At 44.9% G+C, this 14,751-nt stretch overlaps 1 protein-coding gene across 3 annotated transcripts in view; it reads right to left on the bottom strand.

Annotated features, from left to right (window-relative positions):
- GEFmeso (Guanine nucleotide exchange factor in mesoderm) overlaps positions 1-14,751 on the bottom strand; it is a 64,462-nt gene that overhangs the window by 8,223 nt on the left and 41,488 nt on the right. Inside the window, exon 1 of one of the 3 annotated variants that reach the window (XM_031989867.2) lies at positions 13,722-14,220. The exons of 1 other annotated variant lie outside the window; for it this stretch is intronic. The gene's annotated coding sequence lies outside the window, so the exon portion shown is untranslated. Of the gene's footprint in view, positions 1-13,721; positions 14,221-14,751 lie in introns of those variants that run through there. One more of the 3 variants, XM_031989868.2, reaches the window with a different exon arrangement.

Here is a 14,751-nt window from a genome sequence, read left to right as displayed (position 1 = left end):
AAATCATCTGGAGTGCAAAGGGTTAACCCTTAGCTAATTTTTAACTAACTTTTAGTTAGTTAACAACTAATTTTTATAATACCCTTAGCGAAAATGAAAGATGCTATAACATTTCTTAGATCTTTCATTTTCCTTCTTAGTGTAAAATTTGGATGAAGAATCTAATAATTGTAGGGTAGTTTCTTTAAGATTCATTAAAATATCTAATATTATTCCTGGTGCAATATTGGAGCCTACAGAGTTCAAAGGGTTAACATGGAGGAAATATCAAAGTAGAGGAATATCAATGGAGCCTAGTAGTACTGGCGTTGAATATTTATTTGCAAAAATAAACACGACACAGTTTGAAGAACTAGGTGTATATTTATTAGTATATATCACGGTGATTTACAAGAACTGAAAACGGAACGCTGTTCGATGGTCGAGCGTTTGCTACGAACTGCCGAACGACGCGGAGGAAAAAAAGGGGCTCAGCGCGTGCAATAAAAATGGCTGTCCTCAGGAAGAACAACTGACTCCTGCGAGGGAGAGGACTGCAACGGATGTTTCATAGCCATTAAAAATATATCTCATGCTCACTCTCAACAAATGGGCTCCGCCTCTTTAACTTTCAAAGCTCTCACTTCGAGACTTTCAGATTTGATATCTGGGAGGTCATGGAAGTTAGGAAACTAGTGTTTCGTAGGAATATACATTGCGAGTGAACTTCGATGTAACAGGTTTTTAAACTGGAATTTTATCAACTGAAACAATTATATTGTCAATTGTAGTAGGATAAGGAGCAAGGAAGCCGCCATTTTCTTATAAGATGGCGTTTATTGACTCACTTCAGACGAATACTCGATGAGAGTGTCGGATAGAAGTGAATTTGGAATATTATGAAGAATTCTCGTGCTTCGCCCACGGGATTCAATTCGGCTACAAGGAATTCTAATTTCTGCGCCCAACGGAGATCTTGTTTATTGCGAGTATCTCATGTCAGACACGATGCAGTCTGGCTGGCAAACACTGTGGCCCGTTTACTTGCTCGACCCGCGAAACATAACGATATTGTATAAACAAACGGGCGGTGTGATGGTTTCCGATTCCCCTTCGAGGCAGACGTGAATCAACGTGCAATGAACTTGTCCGCGGGAACATGTGCTCCGATGCTTCTGCGCTTTGCGTGGCAAAGATCTGTACAGGGCGACGCAACGAAAAGGCAACGATGATTTTTTATTCACCTTCCCAAGCGAAAATGCATTGCAATAATTTTAAAATACTCTATTTATTCACTGTCGAGTTTTCCATTCGACTGGATCGTATTCTGCACGGTGTTCGCGTGTTTTCTTACAAGTACATGGAGTTCAATTTTAACAGGAAGATCTTCTTCGCACAAAATTCGTTCATTTTCGTGACTCGAACTTGTTACTAAAGCGAGAGCCACGATAACGACGAAAATGGCGTGGCATTCGCCTGTCTGGTAACGGAGGAAGTTATTCTTTCGGGATTTGCAGCTGTCCGTCAAACAACTCCCATAAAGAACACGCAAAGAAAGCAAAGTATATTTTTGCGGGACGAGATTTATCGGTAAAGCAATTTGCCCGGTCCGGGTTATTTATGTACGTATCAGCGGCAAAAAGCGGGTTTGCACGCGCTCGCGAGCCAGACTATCCTTCCGAAAGTTGTTCGGTTAACCATCTTCAGAACAGGTTTGAAGCGCAGGAAGTGCTAAACTGGAACAGTTTGTTGCTCCTTTCGATGTCTTTTGTTTTATGTGCACGCCCGTTTGTTTCTGGAGAAGTTTGCCAAACTGCGAGCGGGTTACTAGGTTCCAACGTGTCTCGCCAAGAAATTGCCGCATTGATCCCATTCGGATTCAATTTGAAATTCAATGTTTCGATCTGAACACGATAAAGACCAGGAACATCTCCAACGAAGTACCATCAGATCGACAAAGTCGTCTATCGCAAAGCTATTCTAAAATTTACCAGGAACATGTATCTCCAACGAAGAATCATCAAATCGACCGAGTCACCTATCGGAAAGCTATAAAATTTACCAGGAACATATATCTCCAACGAAGAATCATCAAATTGACAAAGTCGTCTATCGCGAAGCTATAAAATTTTCTACGCAAAGATCCCAATTTCCTCCATCTCGTCTCGTCAACGCAGACTATTTCATAATTTCCCTTCGAGACACTGTCTGCCGTGTCTGGATCAGATAGCGAGCCAAGAAATTCGGATTTCTCCGAAGATTACGTGAACAAGCCCAGCTAGCAAGTTCAAGCAAGTTCAGCCGCTGGTTTTGAGGCGGCCGGTAACGTCACAATGTGTCCTTTGACGATAAAAACGGTCTAAATGTCACCGCGGCCGTTCCTCGCGGTGGCGGCGAGGTTCAATGCACTTGCGCCGAGCCGATTTCCAACTTTTCCCACGACCAGGATCGAAAACCAACAGCGGTCTGCTGCTCGACAGCTCGTGGCGAGGTTTCCTCTCGAATTGGAGCGAGTCGTTCGCGTCGATCTAGCCCGTCGCCCTCGTCGTCGTCGTCGTCGTCGTCGTTGCGGCAGTGACGGGCGGATCGATCGCTCGACCGAATATTCTTTCCACGACTCGCTCGCGGTGAATATATGGCGACCGAGGAAACGATAGGTGTCGTTTATGGGACAACGTAGACGGGAGGCCAACAGGCGAACGCGCATAGGCAAAAGGCCGAACCGTGTCATCGGTTTCCAACGTGACAGGCCGGACGAAGCCGGTGCACGCGAGGCCGAGACGAAAGTTGGTCCCGGTTCTATTATTAGCCGAGTTCCAGCCAAGTGCAACATCGCGATCGGGGAGGAACGCATATGGCCAGCAACGAGCGAAGCGGAGCAGAGCGGCGAGCGGGCAGAGGGGCGCGGAGACTCGACTCTCTCGCGGATTTTGTGCAAGATTCGGGAAATCGAAACGACACTGTTCTGCACGTGCGCCGAACGAACGAATTATCGATGGAAATTTATACAAATTTATGGACGCTGAGATTGGGTTGAATATTCTATCAGTAAGTGGTTTTAGAAATGAAAAGAAACAGAATTTAATTATACCAAATTTTGTGTTCCGAGTGACCACAGTTATTCCTTGCGAGAAGTAGAATCTCGAAAATGAATTGGAGAATTGATTCGGTAGATGTTTAAAGAGTCTCCGATACGATGAATGATATTGACAATCGCAATGGAATATTAATAACGCGAGGAAACCGAAATGAAGGACAACGGAATGAGAATAAAGTGAGCGTAGTATAAACATAGAAGCGAAGGGGGGAAGAAATAAGAAGATCGATCTATAAATAAAACAGAACGCAGACAGATAATTGAATATCGAAGATTCCTACTCTCGAAGATCCATCGGGGTTCAACGACCGTCAAGAACGAACAGCCAGTGGCATTCCGCTGTCGGGCTATCGTTCCGAATCAATTTCGGCCCGGAACTGGTCTACTGACCGCGCTAATGGCCGCCGAAAGGTGTCCATTCCGGTTGCCCGAAGCCATCGTACCGCGGGGATCGTGGAAAAATCACAGGCCACCGCCGCCGGGGGACGAGTTAAGTATCCGTGAAAGCGTGCTACCAATAAACGGCCTCACGGAACGATTCACTGATCCCTGATTTTTTTCCCCTCTTTCCTTCGGGCACAGCTCGTGTCGGATAATCGTTTCGTAACTACCGTGTAACGTTGTAAACTGCCTTGACGAACGGTAGTTATTTTATGACGAGGTAAGCGAGCGAGCGACCGTGCGCGTGAGCAAACGTGAAAACCGTGTCCCGGGCACTTTTCGTCGATTAAAGAAACGTCCGACTGGTCCAACGATCGAGCTTCCCTAGCTTTACGGCCGGCGTTCTGTCGGCACGTAAATCACGCGACCCGTTACGCGATGGAGGCATCAAACCTTGTAAGGGTGACTGAAACGTTTATGGTTGGCGAACGTCTCGGATTCGACATGATCCTGTCGCGAACATTGTTAACACTACGCCGATCATTTTGCCGGTGTTTCCTCGAGGTTTTCGGGAGATCTTCGAACGTCAAGTTTCACTGATTTCAATAGTTCTCAATCTTGTCCCGTTTTCGCAAAATTTCGATAGGTTCACACCAGTGTGTCACCGGACAGCAGTGTCAATGGAAGTACAAGTATTTAATTCTGTGTTTACCAGCATGTTCCAAGTGCCAAGTAGATAGATCATAAAAACAGTGAGTTTCCAATCATTTCGAATTCCAATTGTGTAGAATTCCGATGCATCGTTCATTAACACTTTGCACTCCGCAGGCGTCTCTCGGTCGCCAATGATTTGACACAGCTAAATTGTAAAGTTTGAGATTTAATATTCAACTTTGTATAATGCATTAATATGAAATATTGAAAGAAAATAGTTTCCTTCCTCAATGTATGCGCGACTTCTTGTCAAATCAATTTTGGAAAATGTCAACTGCAGCTCATTAGGAAATATTGAGCATTTCCAGTGAAAATTTCTGAAGTGCAAAGGGTTAAACAGAGTCTACAATCGAAGGAATCAGATCTACTAGGTTCAGCCGCAGAAGTCCTCCGATAATATTTAGTAAAAGTACCGAGTGTAACAGCATTTCGCGCGGTGATACCCACCGAGCGAAGGTTCTGCTAACGCGCAGAAGGTCAGTGGTTGTCGAAAGAAGCCGAGCGCAGCTCTAAATAATTAAAGGAAGGCTCAGATGCACGGTCTGCTCTACTCCATTCGGATTCAATGAACCGACGGTAGAAAAACGAGGGGCGGGCGGCGTGGCGCGGCGCGGCGTGGCGCCGCTGTTGCGTCGGGCAGCGCGGCGGGCAAAAATAGCGTACGGAGAGCCCGAAAGAAAGGGAAACGTCCGTTCATTGACGAAAAGCAACGAGCCGCTGCCCGCTGAAAAGTCTCAAGTGGCTCGTCGGCTGGGTCCCGCGTCTTGCGATGCCCGCCACGTTGCACTGACTCACGTGTTGTGGGAACGACACGAGGCGAGGATGACTAACAAAGCTCGCGATTGAAGCTGACCAGAAAGGCCAGTGAAAATACGCTGCTGGGAAACTCGCGCTTTCGATATGGAGATGCGCGCCTCGTTCGCGCGCGTGCATTTCGATGCAACGCGTCGCCGCCACGTTGTCCCGCGATACGATCATCGATTCCACCCATGGATATCATAATGATACACCGCATTGTGCCGTGATACTTTTCACGGAGCTTTAACGTAGATCACTTGCGAATGATAAATTGTTTCTCGGAGCGGCCGCTTCGCGGAAGATTACAGTAACGAGCATTGTTAATTGTTCGAACTACTTAGGACGGAAATAAATTAAGTTTCACTTCGTGGACGGTTAGCGCGGTCTTAACACGCCTAACCATTCTGGCAAATAGAATCACGGCGGATCGTTTCGTCGGGAATTAATTACCGCTGGTATTTGGAACTGAACGGAAGGCTAACGCGCAAGCGGGATACAGAATGAAATTTGTTATGACCGATGGAATCGCTTGGGATAAATTCTATTTAGACATGGATCGTTGGCTGAGACTTTACATGAAATATTGTCGTAAATAAACAGAAGCCGAGTCGACTCGGGAATTAATTGTGAATAGTATTTTAGGCTCGACGCCGGACTGGCGCCACGGTTCAGATAAGCCTGTATCGGAATTTTAAAATGAATTTTCAATCGAGTTATTCCTCGATACGCCGCGGGGGGAACGGATGTCGGGCCTCGCGCGGAAAATCTCGAGTGGATAATGCGTACAGTTTCCTCGCAATAAAACCGTGAACGTGGCATTAATACAAACCGCGTTACGGTGATTTGAATGCGTGGTAATGCCGGCACGATTACCATCACCGTTCGCCGCAGCCTTAATACAAGCCTCCATCAAAACTGTACTTCGAGTAGCGCTCCGATCCGAACCTAATCGAGCCTAACCCAGATCTGAATCTGTTCGACCGACGGGCTTCGGAAAGGTATTATAATCACCGGTCGAATGGAACTCTTCAAAGTTGCAATTAGTTATGAAATAACCGTGACTTTAGGCCTATTATCTTCTCTATTCCCAGGAAGCTTTGATCGTTCGGTGAGGTTCGAATGAAAATCACAGAATGCTCTTTCCTGTGTTTATCTCGATTCTTCAAATATTTAGTTTATTAACACTAGGTTTACGAGCATTTATTGTACACTTCATTCTATTATTCCTAAAAGAATTGCTGCTCGTTTATTTAGATTGTGGAAACTGGAGATTTGATAGTAGGTAATTGGGGTACATGTCAGTGTGATCGTATCAATCAAAATCGGCGTAAACATTTACAAAATAATATTTCTAAAATCCAATATACGTCAATTTGACGCGTTCCGTAAACCTAGTGTTAATTGTACCCTTGCATTTGTTAACCCTTTGCACTCGGGAGGTGACTCTCAGTCACTTGATTTCCTACAGTGAAGCTATAAAGTTTGATATTTAATATTATACTTCGCATAATGCATCAATCTAATATTGACGTAAAATAGCTTTGTCCGGCAACGGGTTAAGTGCTATTAGATTCGAAATGATCGAGTTTTTATAGTAGCAGAGTGTAGATTTCGAAATGTATTAGATCAATCGAGGAATGGAAATGTTGATTTTTTGAGTTGATAAAATTAGTCTAAGAGAAGAGGATCGGAGTGCAATGGGTTAACTATGTGTTCGAGAGTATATAACGCTCCAGACTCTTCCCTCGTCGAATAGAAAATAAGGAGAGTCAGAGTGTCAGCACAGAAAATTAGCTTGACGCAGGAGAAACGATTCAAAGATTCGGAGTTTGATAAATAAACTTTCATTTACGAGTTTCATTCAGTCCCTGGAAGAATTAACGAGCGGGTTGGGCGCATAGTAGCGCTGCACCTATCTCTTTTTCTATTGTCAGCCGCCGAACAAAGTGGAACGAAGGGTGTTCGGATCGTTGTGCCGGGCTGGTTACGAAATCGTACGCTTTCTTCGTGCGCACAATGTCGAAAAGAATGCATTCTCCCCTCCGTCGGCCGCGTAAACGGTCTAACGACGGCCACGTGCGGTTTGTTTTACGGTGTCCAGGTGCGAGGCACAGTCACAGTCACCGAAACCGAGACGCACGCACGCCGTCGCTCGCGACTTGCGCCATTCGCGCCTATCGATCGACTGGATCGAACAAAAGCGAATAAATTCCGGTTAATTTAACCGGCCCGACTAATTTCCGAACGAGCTCCGGATCGGTCCAGACGCGCCAGATCGGATTCATGCGGACCACACAAGCGATCTGATCACCTATTCAATGGGAAGTAAAATATGCTAACTTATTACCGCTGTTAGGATACATTGTCCGGATAATGAAAGCTTTCCGAGTGATACGTTACTATAATTGCGCTGCGAGGATCAAATGAAGAAAACAGTAGGAGCATTAATGCCGTTAGCTCAAGAGGGACGCGTTGAAGTTCGTAACAGAGGATCATAAATAAGTTTTACATCCGGAGGAATGAAAAACGAAGAGATCGGGGATTGACCTAGAATGATTGTTCCGTGGAATAGTGCCAAATAGTTCCCGGTTCACGATGACTCGAGTAGACGAGAGGCCGGAGGAACGTGGAACGCTCCGACCGGAGAAAACATTGTCAATTTGGCGATCGTTTAGTTAATTACACGATTGTAATGCAAACGAGTTAACGTGATCGCGGCGAGGGCCCAGCCTAAACGTCTCTCGGTCACGCACGTTCGCCGATCGTGACTCGAACGGCCGTAAACTGTCTCGTTATCGTCGCGGTCGTCACTATTGCCGCTCGCGATCGGCCGCCATTCGCCGGATTATTGCGCCTCCCCGGGGAAACACGATCTCCCGGCTTTCCCTCGAGACTTCGACGGCTTATCTTTGGGACCGATGTACCCGGAAACCTGCTTCGACGCTGTTTCTCCGTCTCCGAGGGACTCATTCGAATTCATCGGAATTCTCACTTCCATATCGGAATAATCGGTTTAATCGCCAATTCGCATTACGGTTGGTAAACGTTGATCAGACTACTCGATTCTCAATGATCCGCGATAAACGTTAGTGATAACTGTTCAATTGAGTTGAATTTCTCCGACATTAGCTTCAGTTCTATAATTCCTCACTGTTTGTCGATAATGAGATCGAGTTGAATTTATTCGAGAACCTTCGCTTCGACGGTTTTGCGAATTTGAAGTTGTGAAGTGGGAGGTTGACTGGTCGCCATTGTGGTCTCGCCCGCCATTGTGGTTCGCCGGAAAGTTCGAATCCTCGTGGGAACTACTGGTCTTATTGTTAGAGCGACAATAAAAGAACACTTTTACTTCGTTTAACGCGGTATGCTTATTAGGAGGATACGAAAATTTATAAGGGAAAGAGAAAACAAGAGTGTTCTACGCGAAGAATGATCGCTGGGCAGGAAATACTCTACATTCTCGGATAATTGCGCCGTTAGCAGGCGCCGCAGACCGGCGACAATATAATTTGCGTTAACGTTAACATTTCCCTGGAGGAACTACTTTCACTGGTTACTTTCATAAATCACGTTTTCGAGGCGTCACGTGCGATTTCTATTTGCGACTCGGCTGACATAAGCTGTAACGATATAATAGTCAGTCTGTTACAAAACAGAGAGAACATCACACGAGAGTGAAGAAGCTATGAGATCGAAACTGCAATCACTCTTCGTAATAGCATCGTAATTGGACTGGTTCCAACCGATCTTCTTGCTCGATCGATTAATTTTTCACGAACATTCCCGCACGATCATGCAAAGTCGACTTTCACACGATACGTCGTCGTTGTCTTTTTATTTGTCATCCGTCGGAAGCGTCGCGGCTTTTTCAGTGAGTCATTCGAATTTCTTTGCAGCCTTCTCTCGCAGCCACCTCACGCATTCCATCGGTGCATTCTTCAGTCCCTCTGAAAGGACTAGGAGAAATAATATTCTTCGATCCTGAGGAAACACCCTATTCACAGCCTTCAAATTTTTCAGAATTACAGCCTATAGAAATCCACTCACTAATGTACAGTCGCTGCGAAGACAGATCATTCTCGTAGAACGATCAATTATTAACCCTTCGCACTCGAAAGTTTTTCAACAGAAATATTCGACATTTTTTGACGAGATAGGTGATACGGTTTGAAACTAATTTAACGATAATTCATAGATAAATCAAGCAACAGAGGTGTTTTATTCAACTATTTCACGTAGCAATGCAAAATTTAATCTGAAATATTAAATATTCAACTTCATAGTTCTGTTGTATCGAATCTTGTGGTAACTGAAAGTCACCTCTCAAGTGCAAAGGGTTAACCCTTTCTCGGAAGTTTCTCACTAGAAATATTTAGCAATATTTTACGAGACGAAGACGATATTCTTCGTAACTAACTCGAAGAGAAATCACAAGTACATTGAGGAGCAAACCTATTTTATTCTAATATTGCACGTATCGAGGCATTATACAAAGTTCAACATTAAATATCACATTCTATAATTTTACTGCGTCAAATCAAGCGGTGACTGAGAGTCACATCTCGAGTACAAAATATTAATCTTCAAATAACAAACAAACGCTCGAATCATCCTAACCCAACTCTTCCCTTCATTCATTCCTCTCACTACCATCATCACTGACTATCATAAAACTCCAGATTCCTTCCCCTTATCGCATCACATACCAAGCGTCATCAGCCAGCTATCAAAAAGTCGCACCCGTCGTCTTCACACCCTCGGGAGCTAATCTGGAGACAGCTCGATAGGTGAAGGGCTTCGATAATAGACGATTCCAGGATCGGTTCGAGTTCGCTTTGTCCCCCGGAATGCATGCATCGGAATGCGCGCCTCGATGGCCGGGAGGCGCGTTTCCGGGTGCATCTCCGGGAACAGATAAGAGGCACAAAAGGCAGCCAGGCAGCCTGGAATTCCGGGGCAGAGGAGTCTCACGTTGGCGGAACGTGATCCCCGTACTTGTCTCTCGTCGGGGGATACGTGAGCCGAATGCGATCTCGTTCCTTTTCTGGTTTGTCGCCGGTTTTCTGCTTTTCCGGCATTCCCTGTGACCTGACGCACGGCCAGAGAGAGAGAGAGAGAGAGAGATCTCCTTCTACGTGAGCTGGTTCACGACTAGTAGATTTGCGGGTCTATTAGCAGATACCCGGAGACGGTTGAACCGCTGCCAAACTCGCGCGCTACTCTTTCGATTCGACACGATTTACCTGTCGTTTGCATTCCACCGGTGTTTGGGACTATTGTCCGGCTGCACAGAGGTGGTCTGCGCGCGTTTCTCATTGTTGATCCCCGGATCGTGGGTGTTTGAATACTTAGAGCTTCCACGTTGCACGAATTCAAGACAGGTAATTTTCGCAGAGCTTCGTTCTTTTATGTATTACTCTGTAGTATGCTGAAACCCTCCATTGAAGAAATTCGAATTAGAGCAGGAGAAATATTGAGAGGGAGAAGTCGATAGTGAAGAAAAATCTGAAGTCTCGATCGGATCCAGCAGATAAAGCACTTGTCAGCTGGAATTGGGTCGCGATAACGCTGAAAATGTGCTCTCCGTGCGAGCCTTTCGATTTCGAATCGACAATCGCTGAACTAGATCTTCTTGACATAATCGTTCGCGAAAACACACGGGCCTCTGCTGGCCGAAGCGACGAGATTGTATAAACAATAAAAACCAGCAGCGTGTTGCATAGTTCGCAGTACGATTTTTCCCAAGCTCGAAGTGACAATTGAAAGTAAAAAGTGACAGTTTCCCCTTGAACAACATTCGTGAGTCACGGTGTATTTAACAAACAATTAGATCCGTTTCTATTAAAGCCAGAAACACGCTAATTGCACGACTCGGGGAGCAAGAAGTGTGGCCAATTGCGGTCGAGCGGGTGTATCTCGGGGATTAATCTTGATCGTCGGAATAATCCAGCCGTCTCCGAGGTGACGATATTACGTTAACGTCTAACCAGTCCGATGAAAAATGTCCGGCATTCGACCGGTAGAATCTCGGGCTGGCTTTTCCTCGGCTGCCGCGGATCGATAAGGCCGATTGACCGTGTTCCCGGGGGTATTTTTAGAAAGTGTCAGGAGCGCTAGGCCGCTATCGAAACCTCGTAGCCCGCAGGATCTCTTATCGGTAGATCGGTTCGGTGGCTAATTGACGGTTATCGAGACGCGAGACAGCTGAATCAATCGGGACAATTGCGGGAATTCAAGTAGACAAGGTCGCGCGAAGACGCTCGCCGTCTGACAGCTTGTTACCGCCATTTTGTACCGGCGCCGTCGATTGGAGAAGTTCAAACGAGTCTCTGGTGAATCAGATTTCTTTGAATAAAAGATTCTTTACTGTACGAATAGATTTTGTGCAATTTCTTGTATAAATATTCAGAGATCCAGAGACAACACGTTGAATGACATGGGTCACCGGTGACCAAGCAAATCGAATTACTATAATTCACTCAATTAAACGGTGATTATTCGCAAACATTTCTATATTATAAATAACGCTACCCATTGCGGTGACATTCAGTTTGATGAACGTGCAATGATAATAATCCAATTCAGTCAGATGATCTAATATTGTATTTTTTCCATTTTCTGTACTTTGCTCTATGAAATCGCGGCGTTCAATAAAATCGAATTACTATAGTTCACTCAGTGAAACGATGATTATTCGCAAACATTTCTATATTATAAATAATGCCACCCATTGCGGTGACATTCAGTTTGATGAACGTGCAATGATAATAATCCAATTCAGTCAGATGATCTAATATTGTATTTTTTCCATTTTCTGTACTTTGCTCTATGAAATCGCGGCGTTCAATAAAATCGAATTACTATAGTTCACTCAGTGAAACGATGATTATTCGCAAACATTTCTATATTATAAATAATGCCACCCATTGCGGTGACATTCAGTTTGATGAACGTGCAATGATAATAATCCAATTCAGTCAGATGATCTAATATTGTATTTTTTCCATTTTCTGTACTTTGCTCTATGAAATCGTGCGGCGTTCAACGTGTTAATGAAATAGGTTCAGTAATTAATAAAACGTCTATTTCATTTGAAATTGAAACCTCAAGAATTTCAATAAATAAATTTTTGCTTGTTTACTGGTAGTACAAACCTATTCATCGACATGTATTTCTATGGGTTGTTGATAATGAAAATGCAGTTTCTATGCACGCACGGTCTACGCAACGATGAAGGACAATGCAGGCCCTAGTGCACTTTTAATCAATGTCTTATCTAATCATCGACCGGTGTCCTCAGCAGACAGTATCAATTGCTGAAAGGCACGTGCAGTGTTTAAGGTTACGCAACGATTTGCAGACCGATGTGATTACTTATTATCGGAGTTGAATAAATCATGTTTCGTGCGACCGTGTAAACAGAAATGGCGGACCCCGAGGCTATTCGAAGAAAGTGGTGATAGTTTCAAGCGGGGAACTGTACAAACTAATCAATAGTAAACGAACGTTGCGATCGGACTCTCGAATTAACGATCAGCATCAATGCGGTTTCACGACTGGAAACAATTGCAATGAACCTAGGCCTGTTAAAAGACGACCTCCGATGTTTGCGCATGGTGATAGCCCGATTTCATTTGGCATCGAAACGGTCGAACAGCAGATTAAACACACCGATAAGCTCTCCGTTTCCGAACGAGATAATGGTTACGACGTGTTTCGCATTTATACGCAGAAACGGCTGTCCTAATCTATTAATTGCCTTTCCGAGGAGTGTCGAATAATTAATCCTCGATCATTTATCAGCGACGCAGCGGGGCCGTGTGTGTTGGATCGTTTACGACCCTCGTTAAAACGTTTTTCTAACGCGTAAACTGGAATTAGTCTCGCTATCTAAATTGTATCTTATTGCAACGGTAAACAAATGATTGCGCCGCGTTGTAAAAAATATTTTTAACCGCGTGTCGTACAAGCGCTAACTGTCCAGATTGAAAAGCAGATCTCTCCGCGGCCGTGTAAAATCGTCAAACGACGGATATTAAATTTTAGACGTTCCAGTAATCGTGTTAAGCGGAAGTGCAGTATCACGGTCTTCCCACTGCGCTCGGACGATTGCTCCGTGAGCATTCGAATGAATCATTTCGCCGGCGAAATGAACATTGAACGGTGACACGGTTCCTGTTTTTCTTTATCCTGATTAAACAAACCTCTTATATTCGGGTTGCTTTCATTTCGGAATATTCCAGCGATTCGATCGACAGATTTTCTTCAACTGTCGACTAACCTCGATTGCTCAGAGATCCGTAGAGAATTTTTATATCACAACTCGAACACGTATCCTCTGACTTCATTCAAACTCTATCAATCGACTGACTAAATACATTTCGCAAACTTCTCCACGCTTCAACTCGAACGATTCTCTTTAGAACGGTCTCCTGAGATAATTCTGCTCATTGAATATTCCAACGTTCCACTTTAAGATTCATCAAACTATTAACTCCATTAGCATTGAGCACTATTAGCACTATTAGCTTTCCCAAACTATCCTCTAACGCACTAAGAAGCTCCACCTCTGCTCTAAGAATCGACAACAACGCAAGAGACGTACGCACTTCAAGAACCATCGATCCTCTAAAAAAACCACCGACGGCGAGTCGATCCAGAAACTAGATCACTAAACCACTATCCTCCTCCCTAAGATCCTCGAACCCTATCACTGGCTTTCCTTCGGCGGAACTGAAAGAAAACCACTCACCGGATTTCCGGACAGAGTCCAGCGGCACCTCAAACACCGTGCACACTCACTGGCATTCTAATCGATCCCGTGTACCACTGACACAGCCTCTCGTCGTCCGAGGGAGCAATTGATTGGAGCAACGAGGCTCGATGATCACATCCGTCACGATCGCACTGCATCCGTTGCGTCGACGTTTCACGGGAAAGTGCACTGTCGATCCCCGAAAAGAAGACGGAAGCACGATCGGCGTTTCGGCCGATCGATACGCGCGCGTCAATTGGATCGACACGATCGACACACGATCACGGCGCGTCGGCGAAGCAGGAAGGGAACTCGGTCGCGCGTTCGCGTTAGATTCGAACGGAATCGAGGGAAGCAGGTAGAGCGAAGTAGCCTTCGCTCTGCTCGAGCAACAGGTAGATACTGGGGAGAGAGGCGAAGATGGGAACGGAGAGTAGTGGCACACTCGGATAGACGGATCCCGAATGCCGGCGAGCGCCGTTCAGACTAAGGCGACACTCACAATTGGCCGGCACCGAGGGGAACTGATAAAAACCGATGTGTCATCGGCCAATGATGCCTCGGTGCGCCGGTGACAATCGCTACTGGATAAAATATCGTTTGAAATAGTAAACAGCAGATAAGCTTGTTCACTTCGACGCGTGTGTATATTTTAAACGTAACTTTTTCTTCGATAGTGCGTTTTTGAAATAAGTTTTTTCTCGTTTCTTTTTTTGTTTTTTGTCGAGTATCTGAAGTCGTTCCTTCGAACGTCGCGTAGCTTCGATGACGAGACGGTTCTTCGAATTCCGCAGTTGTGTTGTGCACGGTGTTTGTGGAAGTGAATTGTCTGGCTATTAAACCACAGATTTCTATGATTTTTACGAGTTTTATGATTTTATAAGTGTACTAAAGACCTCGGCAGATAATAAAATAGAAAGGAAAGGTTCGAGGAAATGCAGTAACGTTTCATTGTACATAGTTCTCGTCCGACGGGATTAATAACGGGGAGATTGAAATTTTAATTGGGTTTTGTTTTTGGATTCTT

This window comes from Nomia melanderi, chromosome 1, assembly GCF_051020985.1.
Source record: "Nomia melanderi isolate GNS246 chromosome 1, iyNomMela1, whole genome shotgun sequence".
Classification (NCBI taxonomy): domain Eukaryota; kingdom Metazoa; phylum Arthropoda; class Insecta; order Hymenoptera; family Halictidae; genus Nomia; species Nomia melanderi.
This window is presented reverse-complemented; position numbering and strand designations above follow the sequence as displayed.